Consider the following 13,019-nt stretch of genomic DNA (forward strand, 5'->3'; position numbering starts at 1 on the left):
TCATTCCCACGTTCTGGATGTACCTAGCTAGGGTGAGAATTAATAAGAATCAAAGGGGAAGGAGAGCTTTAAGCAGTAGTAGAGTAGTAGAATATGAAAAGGCCTGCACATTGAAAATGTTCAGGCCTCTTTATTCTCTTATCAGAGTTCTGCAGATATCTTTCTAGACAATGGTTTGTTTCTTCCCTGTGAAGACCCATAAATTGGGTTGATACCGCAAGTTTGGTTGCAGCATTTAAAACACATCCAAGGCCATACTATCATGCCATGGAATTCTTCACTGTTCCCTCAACATCAGCAGAGCACTGCAGGTACAGATTATATCAGACCTTCTCCTGAGATTAGTGGCAGGAGAACAACATTCATAGAGAGCATATCAGGTTTACAGCAGATACAGAAGGGCTACAGAGAGAAGAGCCCTTAAACAAGCCCAAGTGTGCAGGTCAGATTTATTTTACCTTCCCTGTTCCTTAACTTTGTGTGTAAGATGCAGCAGCGAAGTGATCACTTGATCAGGAGTGGAACACTCCTAAACTATATGTCTCAGTTCCTATTTGTTTTCTGTTCAGGTGAAGACTATTAGACCATAGTCTTGTGAGAGAAAATTTGTAGGGCATGCCATTTTGCAAAAGCTCCTCAGCTCTCATAATTGATTTGGTCAGTTATTGTAAACTTTTCAGGGATTTTTCAGTTTACACACCAAACTACATTAGCTAGGGTAAAATACATGAGAAGAGCTCTGTGAAAGACCTGTCTAGTGTAGTCTGTTTCCCAAACCTGCTTCTGGAAAGTATAAATGCATTGTTATCCCTATTCTCTTTGGCAATCAGCCATTTAGGAAATTCAAGGCTGGAACCATGTATTTATTCACTTTCGGTGGCTCTACCTACCACACATGTATCTGATCCTCTATTAAATACATGTATACTTGGGCTTTCGTCAACGGGTTATGTTTCCAGGTTATGCTCATGTTCTGTGAAAAGATACTTTGTCTTAAACGTACTGATTGATCTGTCTGACCCTGTTTGCTGTTCTATTCTCATTTATTCATCAGTTCATCAGTTTGATTTTACTTGCCTCCACTATCTTCTCACTCACTTGTCTCTTTTCCAAGATGAAATTCCTGTGTTTGGAAGCCATTCTATGCCTATGATCACTCCCTTTGTCCTCATCAGTACATAAGGTTCTTCAAAATATGCACTTGAAGTGGAACTGTGGAAATTAAAAGAGAGAGAAGTGCATCATGGACCTTTGATTAGCTCCACATACTAAGCATAAATAGATGATTCCAACATATTGAAGCAGATGTGGAAGGGCTGTAGATTTATATTTGTGCAACACAGACATTCTGACTTTAATAAAATCAATTAAGTGACACTACATGAAAACTGGAGAGGGACTCTTCATCAGCATCTGTAGTCATAGTACAAGGAGTAATGGATTCAAACTGAAAAGAGGGAACATTCAGGCTAGCTATTTGGAAGAAATTCTTTCCTGTGAAGGTGGTGAGACAACAGGAGAAGTTGCGGATGCTCCATTTCTGACAGTGGTCAAAGCCTAGTTGGATGGGGCTTTGAGCAACCTGCTCCAGTGGGAGATGCCCCTCCAGGGGAGCTGGAACAAGATGGTCTTTAAGGTCTCTTTGAACCCAAACTATTCTATCATTCTATGACTTTATGATAATCACCAAGAAGAAGGAAGGTGCTACTCACTCTGTAGACTAATCTTGCTCCTCACTCACTTCATCATTCTCAACATACTATAGAGCTGCCTAACCCTGAAAGAAATCCTACTTATCCCTCTTAAAGCTAAGCTATGAAACATAATTTGGGCAGTAGTTGGAGGAAATAATTAGGACTCTCACTAATTCCAGATGTGGTAAGAGAGAATGAGTAGGGGAGAACAGTGTTTTCTCTGTAAACTTTAGTTAAATAACTATAAATACTCCTTTGAAATTGTTATGCTCTGTTAGGTTAAACCAGACGTGCATGAAGAATTACATTTTTAATTTAGTATCCATTTCTGTTTGCAAGGATTTCCATTTTCTCAGATGATTCGAATCTCCTTCCTAGAGAGGGAATTACAATATAAAAATAAAATAATATCAAAATAAAATTGAACTGTAACACAACAGATTTTGTAAAATTTCAAACTGTCAAAATCACTTACCAGACTTGAAAATTTTAGCGTGATTTTTATCAAAACTAAATGCTATGGGTTTTTACAAAACCACATTTTTGTCTCTAGCAATATGCTCAGGACATCCAAAAATTTGGTATGATTTTTGGAATTGTGACAGAATTCTCAAAGTAGTTAAATCCAATCTGATTTTAAGTGAAATCTTGGAAGATTCACATCTTCCAAAAGCATTTTGCTGTATACATGATTTTTAAAAAAGAACTAACCTGCTGCAGAGGTAGTTGTAGTCTGTGCCTGTTGCCAACAGAATTTTGATAGAAGAAAGGCCCTACTTTCCAAACTATGGGGCTAGCAAAATTATCCTACTTGTAGATAGGTAATTAGAACATTAAATAAATTCAATTAATAACAATTAAATTTTGGGGTCTGCTTAAGTTTTTTTAATTAATAAATCAATTACCCATTGACATCAGATTATCCTGACTTTTATGACAGGAGTGTCTTTTACTTACTCACTTTTTGGAATAGACAGCATGTATAATTGTGAATTTCTTCGTCTTAGTGTTACCATATGTGAATCATTAGCTTATGTATGAACAGCTTAAAATAAAGTTAAATAATTGTTTGTGCCACTAGGAAGTATGAAAGATTAGTTACTAAACATTTAGAAGACTGCAAATGTGATTTAGAAGCATATCCAGGAAGTAATGAGCTTCCTTTGTAATTTCAACAGCTCTAAATAGTACTTCAGTTTTCAAATGAATAGAGAAAAAATATGTATCTTACTTTTCATTATCTGCAGTCATTTTTCTTCAGTCTGAAATAATAAGTATGACTTTATTATCAGCATTGTTGTTAGCAAATTCAGTTATTCCAGATAGACAAATTGCCCAGCTAATGATGAAGAAGTTGGTTTTGCTTAGAGCTAGAACAAAGGTTTGACTTTCATCATCTCAGTCCATGTGGTATCCAGATCAATTTTATTGTGGAGATAAAGGTTATTCCTGTGGTGTCTAGATGGACAGGACTCCAGAAAGCTAATACTCTTAATAATGGTTTTATTTCTCATGTGTATTTTCAGATCTCTTCAATGTGGCACTATGATACGATGTAATTTGTGGCTCATCAGAAATACTTTACATGTTTACTCTGTGAATTATCCTAGACTTCTGTCCTGTGCTGACCCTACAGTACAAGTGTGTAACCACAATTCTAAAGAATAAATAGTGACAGGAGAAGTTTTCATACGAAACTTTGCCTTTATTTCTTGAAGTGTAAAGTATCTCATGCAGAGGAGAAAATTCACAGTTCAAAGTTCTGCCTCAGGAGAAGCAGGCCTGGTAGCAAAACCTAGGACATTTCAATGTCCTAGTGATTTATTACTAGAGCAAGTGGAAACATAGCAGACTACAATATCATTTATCATTTAATTACAGATCTCACTGAAACACCTAGTGTCTACCACACAAATAGTGTGGGACCCTCCCTGTGTATTGCCTCCAATGAAATGTCCTATGATACTACTAGTTTTTAGATTTTAATTGACAGTTTTTCTAAGATTCCAATTATCTTTAAGTTTTGCATTACACTTCCAGCACCATCAAACTTTGTGTGCTTCATTTTCAAAATGATAGGTCATTTTCCTGTAGTGATGTGATCCTGCATGAAAAGATAGAGGCCAGAGCTCATCAGAATTTCTATTTTTCTTCACAGGACATCTTGGATAATGAAACAGGAGAAATGTTTGGTAGTCTTGTTTGGGTTCTTTTTAGCAAGATATTTCCTTTCAGTGTACACTAGAAAGGCATGCAGATATTCATTAGTCCCACTGGAGTTACAAGACACTGCAGGGGAAAACAGCCTCTAAAATGTGTACACTACTTATGGTTTATTATCGTAGAATCTCTAATTATCTGTGGATCTCAAAATGTCATGAAAAATATTGATTGATTAAGATGCACAAGGCCCCTGGGAGATAAATAGGACATCTTTTGTTCTGCAATGGAAATGGAAGTGCGTTGACTTATTCAAGGTCACACAAGGAATCCACGGAAGAGCTGAGAAATTAGGAATTGTGATTCCTGGTAAATATCCTGCTCAATCCAAAATATTCCCATGGAAAATATTTTTTAAGGCTAGTGAAAATTGAAGAAACCCACTACATATATACTAAGGGCAGCATATCATGATTTTGTAGGGGTCAAAGGATGTAGTAACTGGAAGATCTTTTTCCACTGGCTTTGAATTGCAAAACATTGAATCTGGAGATCAAGTGAAGAGAGATGTACTTGATTTTGCATAGAGGAATAATCTGGAATCTTTCTTGGACACTTCTTATTGGTATTGAGTTTTGTCATTGTTAATAGTTTTCCACTTAAATAACTAGTTATTTGAAACATGTAGATCCCATATTATTATTATATTATTTCTATATTATGTTATGTTATGTTATGTTATGTTATGTTATGTTATGTTATGTTATATTAATTATAATTTTTCTGCTAAAGACAAGCTGTTATTTATTATTTATGCATATTCAAACATGTTATCCCATTAGACTTTGCCTTCCAGCCTCAAATCATAACTACCACACCCTAGAATAAAAATTAATTTAACATTAATTTCTGAGTTACATTCTCTAATACTGATAGGAAATCTGAACTAGGGCTATATGCTCCAGCTCTAACTTATTGGAAGCAATTCAATGGAAATTTTTTTCTGAATAAATGACACCAAATTGAGAATTCAATATTTTTATTTTCCTCAAAATAAAAACCATCTTCACTGTCCACAGAATCCTTGCAAGGAGTATGAGTTGAACCTCATTTGGCCTTAGTATGGAGGAGATTTATTAGCAAATCCTGTCAGCTGAGGGCAGCTACAATATCATACTAATTCTAAACAGTTTCAAAGCAAACTGAAGCCAAATTACTTGATGATTCTCACCCATCTTAGTATTTAGCAGGTTTTCATCACTATCTGCTTGCTCCTTAAGACTAAAGAGAACAGATCTTGAAGCTGTGCTGAAGCACCAGAACCTAACTCAAAGGTGATTTTAGAAAAGCTGGTCAGGGCTCAGCATGGTCTCTTCATTATCTGCCCATCTCTTCATTATCTGCCCATCCAACCCCCAGTGACATGTTCCCTCCACTTTCTGAAGGTAACTGCTAGTGATTGTGTTTTTGTGTGGTGATTTGGATTGACTCAGTGACCCAGCTGACCACAAAATACATTGCATTTCAACCAGGTTAGAGAACCGGTTTCAGTCTCAGTGTGGTCCCACTCTGGAGAGCACAGACACAAGGTACTGAGTAAGGCAGGGCTGCCTCTTTTTGATGGCAGTGGGGCCTGAGGTGGGCTTAATTCAAGCGTGAAGATTCACCTCACCACTTGGTAATATACCCTGAATACTGTGAGCTTAAGAAATGACGTTTAAGAAAGCATAATCACTTTTTTCTAAACAGATTATTTGTGAAATACAACCTGCACCAACAGAAATTATGATTCTGATGTTTCTGGTCACATTCAATTATGATATCCTGCTAGCAGGTCTTCCCAGCCTGTATGCCTGGGAAGATACCTGCTCCTGCTTTGGCATTATAGGGAACTGATCTTTCGTCACTAACAGGAATTTACTCCTTGCGGATTTTTTTTAAAGCAGACCTGCCCTCAGTCACATAACCTCTGTGCATACAAAAAAGCTAAGTCAACAACATTAAATGAAGATGTAACAGGAGAAGGAAAAGGACCATTTTTTGCTGGAATATGAGTCTCCAGTGGACATTCACAGTAAATATAATTTTAAAACATCCAGCCTGATGAAATGCTCATAATGCTGTTTATAAACATTAAATTTTACTCTTCTGCATAAGGTTCAGATACTAGTAAGTCTCTGCTTTGAGGCAAGGTGGAATTTACATACAGAAAATGTCTCTTCTGGGATGCATGCAAACTGGAGTTCACTTCATGGTAAGGGTTGAATTTGTGCCATGGTTTCAAAAATCTGTTTAAAATAATTTTAAATCAGGAAGGCAAAAGAATCACAATGTCAGTAAAAAAGTACATCTCTTTTTGGCATATTAGCATCCCCTCTTTAGCTCTGTATACAGATACAAAAAAGTTTGGAAAGATGGGCCTAACCTTATTTTGGAGTGCCCAGTATTAGACTACAAGCTCATACTTAAATACCATGTACAATCAGGCCCTGGATCTGAAGACTGGGTAATGAGGCCCTGTATCATACATTTTCCTTTGACTCACTCATTTTGTGCAAGTCAGAGCCTCTCTGCCTCAATTTCTCTCTGCAGGATATGAAGTGAACAGTAGCTCTTCCATGGCCTGCCTTTTGCAGTGATCTAAAACCTCTGTGAGAAGGGTCTTGTACATTTATTCATAAAAGGCAGTGGTTTTATAAATGCAGTAACAGCAACTGTGTTTCGAATATTAGAAAACTTTATTATAACTGTCTATAACATTTATAATGTTCTAAACTTCCAAGAAATTTTTGCAATGTGAATAAAGTGAAATTGAGCTCCAAACATTAGCATCCTTTATTATTCCTGTTTCAAACATAACGCTCTTTTCTTTACCTTACACAAAACAGCCCTATTTCCAGTTCCATCACTGCTCTGTTAAGTAATTTGCGAAAAGCTAACAAAGTCTGGCTACATCCTCATAGCGACTGTTTAAACCCATTACTTTCTCTTTTAATCAAATCGCTGTTGTGTCAAAATATACAATTCTCGCCATGAATCTCACTGGCTTGTTACAGTTCACCGGTTGACCTTGAAAATGTTTGCTCTCCTAAGCGTCTTCTCTTCGGCCTCCAGCTAAATTGCTCAAGACCAGGCCTGATCATTTTTCTATACACAGAGACTTCTCATTAACATAAACAGAGCAGCAAGCTTAACTGCAACAAACAAAAATCAGCAGTAGAAGAAGAAAATTCAAGAAAACTCTTGGATGCATAATGTGGTCTGTGCTATTTAGGATTTTGTGTATATTAAGTGATTTTTTAGAAATTCATGTCCTGAATTTTGTATGGGAATAACCCCCCCAATCTCAAATAACACCGTACCATCTCTGTAACTGCTTTACTCCCTTGTATTTATTTCTTCTTTATCTTTGTTGTAGAAAATATCTTAAGCCATTGAAGGGCCAAGATGGGAGCATGTATATGCTGCAAAAGCCACTCACTCATTAGCATCAACTATTTCTACAGATCTTAAATGAGGAGTTAAGTGCCAGGGTCTATTTTCATTGTTTAATATATTAAAGTAAATAAAATTGTATCTAAGATGTGGACACACAATTAGTTTTGAGTTATTTATCTGGAGTTTGTATGGTTTAGAAAAACTCCATCTTCTTGGCTGATCCTGTCCTAATGCATTTAACTTCAGCCATCAGCTATGATTAAACACCTGCTGTTGTGGGGAAACAAAGCACACTAATCCAATATGTATTTCTGACATCTTAAATATCACCCAGTCCCCTGACATCAGGCACAGCTTTTCAGCGGGATGGAATTCCAGAGCATATTTTTCTAATTTATGGATGGACAATAAATCAAAATTAAGCCTTGGGCAATGAAATATACATCAGTGCAGAATGAACTGACTGCAAACTAGGGCAGAGAACAGCAGCAGGGAGAGGGGTGCATTAATGGAGTCCTGAGCTGCAAACGCTGATGTGAAAATTAAGAAAGTTCCTCTCATATTTTATTATAGAGAGGAAAAATAAAAAGATAGCATGAGCCAAAACTAAATTTTATAGTCTCCTGAATACCCTGCTCTTGGGGAAATTGTCCCACTGGTCTTGATACCACAATTTTACACCAGATCTGCAAAGGGAATTACTTATTAGCTCACCTCTATTCTAATCTATTCAAATGTTGAGAGCTTGAAAGTTTAATTGGAATGTTAATTTTATGGGTTCACAGGCTGCATTAGGGATGCTGTGAAAGGAGTAGGAGGGAAAGTGGAAGCTCAAAGAAAAGGTGGGGGGCAAGGGGGTGGAGGAAAGAGAAGGAGGAGGGGAGGAAAAGGAGTTGGGAAAAACAAATTTCAGAGGGAAGGTAAGAAAAAGGTGTAGACATAATCTGTAGTGAAAACCTGAAGGTGATATATGCCCTGTATCAGAACTACCCTCCTAATCAGAACTACCCCTGAGGTAACAGCAGCTTATTTTTTTTAAAAAAAAAAGTTTAATCCTGGCCATTACTGAAAACAATTGGGAGTTTTCCTTTTATTTAAATCAACAATGGCTTTATTCCCTAAGCTTGTTAAATAGCACAGACTTCCTCTTGTCTAGAGAGTAAGGTATTGTACTTTTTCTTTAATTTAATATCTCTTGTGGAGGGGGGAACATAACTATCAAGAACAGAAAAATCTGAAAGACTGTGAACAAATTTTGTGAAACTAAAATACTAGCCTTAGAGATCCACAAAATCTGCATCTTTAATAGGTTCAACCAAGTAGCATCTAAATTACCTTAAAAGTTGCATACAGATGAACCTTTATTCTGATGAGGTACTTAATTATTTAATGTCAGCTGTTAAGTGGTTTCGTTTCTGTTATATCAAAGTCTTCCAAAGCAGAACCAACAGCCACCTATATTCTAAAAAGGTTTTCAACGTCACTTACAGAGAGAGGTTTCTTAATCTGACATCTTTTGAACATTAAAAGAATACCTTTATGTGGCCCCCAGCCAACTGCTCTACCTATTAAGGGTCCCTCAACAAACATGCCACTGAGAACACCTTTTGGATCTTTCTGAGGTTGTGAGAGGTCCTACTATGTTCAAAGAAACTACTTTTGCTTATAGCTAAACCAGGACCTTGGGGGTTTTTTTAGATATGCTCCTCAGGGGTTACACCTGGTCACCTAAATATTTAGTAAGAAGGATTTGCAACACACTTAAAACAGCTGGGCTGAAATGAGTGCTAAATACTCACAGGTCAGATATGTTTTTGAGGTGTGAATAATTTGTGAAGCACTGTGAGAACCTTGACCTGAACAGAGGCCAGCATGGAGCCTGTTGCTGTTGCTCTCCACCGGAAGATACTGGTAGAGTCAAAAGTTTCTTAATCTATTGTGTTGCACTATGCCAAGGAACTGTACAAAAGCAGAAATTAACCCGATCACACCTGCTTTGTTTATAGCTATGCAAAGCTACAACTGAAGTAGGAGGTTTAGAGATTTTTGTCCAAGTTCAGATTGTCTTTAAATTCCTTGTCTTTATCATGTCTTAAGCAACATAAGATTTTTTTTTCCCAAACATAAATGACTTTGCACATTTTTTAATTGAGGATGGAATTTTTTACGTTATTTCTTCATTGGCATTTTATATCTATTTATGTGTCCTTCTGGACTCATTTAAGATTACAGGCAGTGTACAGCCTATGGTTCTATGAAGTATTTTGGAGTCACTTAAAAAATGTAAACCAAATAAATAAAAAATTGGCTATCCTTTAAAAATAGTAAACCCGCCCCATTTCTTTTCCAGCAGCATCCAGCTGATGTTAGAATATGACTACTCAAACATTGTTGTACTCTTATGCTCTAGTTTTGTGTTTTGTATTGTGCACCACCATGTAATGACTCATCAGTCTTGGAACTATCACAAATCTCCTACATTCAGTAAATAAATCCTTGAAGATTTCAAACTTTTGTATACTACATACTAGAAATTATGCCAGTAAGACAAAGGTAAGTTTTTGTACAAACCTAAAGGTTTTGTCATTACTTTTATGGATGGAGTTGAGGAGACACAAAGGTTGAATCCTTTTAAGTAAGGAGATAAGTCTTATGGTTGCCAGCAAATATCTCTAGAATTTTCTTCTAAGGATCTCATGTTACCCAGATTGAAGAGAATATTCTTAAAGAGAACCAAAGCTGCTTCACACTACTGTTTGCTCTTTTCCACTTCACCTTTTCTATATTGATTAGACCTAAAGGTAAACAAAAAAGGAAATGAGCAGCTAGATTTCGGCAGCACACCCCAATGTTATTGATTTAACAATGGAGGGTATAGAGTTTGCCTGCCTCTTCTTCAATATAAAACTTATATTAGCTTCAGCAACATTTGGCTCATGATAGAACATCTATATCTAGTCCTTGGATTCACCTCACACCTTCCCTTACCTGTGAAACCACATCTGCCCAGCTTTTCACATCTCTTCTTACTATGGACAATTCACCTGCCACGGATGTAAACTCAGAAGGAAGAAAAGCCAGGAATCAGAGCTGCTGTCTGAAACACTGGTTTCTTAAGACAATCACACCTAGAACACTGTGAGACTCCCTTTTCTGATGCTGAGCACATTTTGCCATACAAAGCCGTGCTACTACATAGCCATTGTGTTGCTTCTTCTGAAGCCCTCTGAGAGAAAACCTATGCTTGTGGAGGTGAAACAGAACACGGCAGGTTGTTCCCCAGGTTCTCTGAGTTGCTTTGCTGTGATTTAAAGGCTAATGCCTGCAAAATTAGACATTGAATAACCTTTTAGGGTTTTTGAATGGTATGTGGTTGAGCAGGAAAATGGATGGAAAATTGGATTAGGTTGTTCTTGCCTATTTCTCATTCTCCTGCTGACCTAGTCTTGGGATAAGTTAACTCCCTCTTCTAATTTAAGGTTCCCCGCTGTCTTCTCCAGGTGAGATACTGCAAAACCTGCTTAAAGAGAACAAGTAACATCTAATATTCTGGTCTGTGTGAACTTAGTTTCTTCTAATTAAACTGCAAGAACATTCTTAAGACATTTAAAATTAAGCAGAAAGGTTAATTAGGTGAATGTACATAAAGGGTTGAACAGGAAGTCTGACATAGTATCTTTGTTTTTGTCTTTCAAGGAGGCTGATCATCTCGGGAAAAGAGGGCTACAGTACATTCAGCCAACTATTGGCTGTAATAGGAGCTCTGCGGCTGTTGGGCTACATCCTGACCTTGGTGAAGTTGGTGGAAATCTGCATAGATTTTAATCATGAATTTGTTATTTAAAAAAATGAAGTAGTAACTCTACTGCATTTATATTTTAGCAACTGTTTTTAAAAACCTTAGTTTAGTATGTTACACAGAAATAGGAGCCACTTCTGGACATTGCAAAATGTGCTTTACTACACACATGGTCAACTTGTGCCATCTCTTTTCATGGCCAGAGAAGAGTAGTCAAAGCAGCAGAAGGTATAACGGAGTAGTTGGACACCAGGAAAGGAGTTTGACAAGGCTGTCACATCTGCTCAATATGTATAGTGAAATAATAATGTGTATTGCTGTTGATGGTTGCCATAGTGGTATTAACATTGGCAGAAGGAGATGTTGTAATCTCAAGTACGCTGATGACATCCTTATTGCTGAGTCTGTGGTTTCTAGTAGCAATGCAAGTGGCTGAAGCCAGTGTGGGCTCAGACACTGTGGATGACAGTTGACAGCAGCATTACTGAATGGAAATGAACATGTTGAGCAAGTGAAGAAGTTCTGTTACTCAAATCTGACAGAAAAATGGAGTTTGCCACATCCTTACAGCAAGAAGAAAAAAAAACAAAAAAGTTTTCATTGACCCATTAAATATGTGAAATAATCTGCTTCAAATTATAGTGTGCACAAAGAGAAGACTTTAACATCTGAATTTCATTGGCATGAAATTCAGATGTTAAGAGGAATGTTGCAAAATCTAGGGTTTTGAAAAGATTCACTGTCTTCCTATCAACTTGAGATGATCTTTAGTAGAGTCTAGATCTTCTGCTGCTACTCTAAATAATGGTGAAGCCAAACTTTGTTAGCAAGTTTACTATCCCTTATGAATATTGAATCAAAATAAGCAGACTCAGGTCCAAGGCTTTAGCCAGAAAAGATGAAGACCAACACGCACAAATGCAGCTACTGTCAAGCCCAGTTAAGGCTGTAGCAATGATGACAATTTCAGCCTGAAGAGAGCATGACAACTGATTGAAGGGAGGGAGGGTCTGCTTCCCAAATCTCTGTGTCCTTCAGAATTACTTATTCTGAATGTTTGAATATTCTGACAGGCAGATTGTGAAGGAAGAAACTGAGACTCAAGGGTAAATAGCAACTTGCACATATATATATATAGAGAAAAAATCCAATGCAATGTGTTGACAACAGATTTACTGAGTAGTTTTTGTGGTTGAAAATTACTATGGAAGTGTTATATTTTAATTCCTGCTTCTTCATATTTTTTGATGAAACACATTGAAATGTGAGTTCATGCATGTATTATCATAAAGTGCAGAAGGCATGCTAATGGTTCATATTGCTTGTGTGGTATTTTGTACAAATGGACAATGCCAGTTCATACTCACAAGAAGAAAGAAAGACATGAGAGAATAATTGAGAGTATATTCAACACACTTGATTTGAAGAGGAATTTTGATGGTGTTTTAAGTCAGACTTCTTTTGAAGCAATCTAGTTAATTTAGAGTTTGTTGGGCTATTTTAAAAACAATGTTTGTCTTATGCTCATGAATTAACTCCTTGGACTTCATCATTATTGTCACAAGAATCGTTCACTATTTTCCCTCTTCTTTTACTTTATTAGAAAAGAGGCTATAAATGGCCAAAAGCGTTGGTCGCTGAATGCCACAATATAAATAACTATGGTGGAAGAACCAGAGCTGGGTTCAGAAGGCTAATGTTATTTCTTTGATATTGCATGAAACTATACATGCTGTCTGTGCTTAAGAAGACACCTCTGTGATTGCCATGAGATGACTGTTTACACAGAAGTGTTTGTCAGCATATCAGGACTGGTTTAGTCTTGCACATTTCAGGACACAGCTGCACTGAAGACTCCATTGAAAATTTTTTTAGTGTAATCTGGCTAGTTCCTGATTTAGCCTGAAATACATGGTGGCTTTTGTTTT

The 13,019-nt window shown here is 36.9% G+C and overlaps 1 long non-coding RNA gene across 1 annotated transcript; it reads right to left on the reverse strand.

Annotated features, from left to right (window-relative positions):
- Nucleotides 1-8,336: 8,336 nt before the first annotated feature.
- Nucleotides 8,337-12,270, reverse strand: LOC135290184 (uncharacterized). Its single transcript, XR_010352895.1, has 2 exons — nucleotides 10,281-12,270; nucleotides 8,337-10,087 (listed from the first exon to the last, which is right to left on the reverse strand). It is a non-coding gene; the product is annotated as an uncharacterized LOC135290184 (long non-coding RNA).
- Nucleotides 12,271-13,019: the final 749 nt, after the last annotated feature.

The sequence above is a fragment of the Passer domesticus genome, chromosome Z (assembly GCF_036417665.1).
Source record: "Passer domesticus isolate bPasDom1 chromosome Z, bPasDom1.hap1, whole genome shotgun sequence".
In the NCBI taxonomy this organism is placed as follows: Eukaryota; Metazoa; Chordata; class Aves; order Passeriformes; family Passeridae; genus Passer; species Passer domesticus.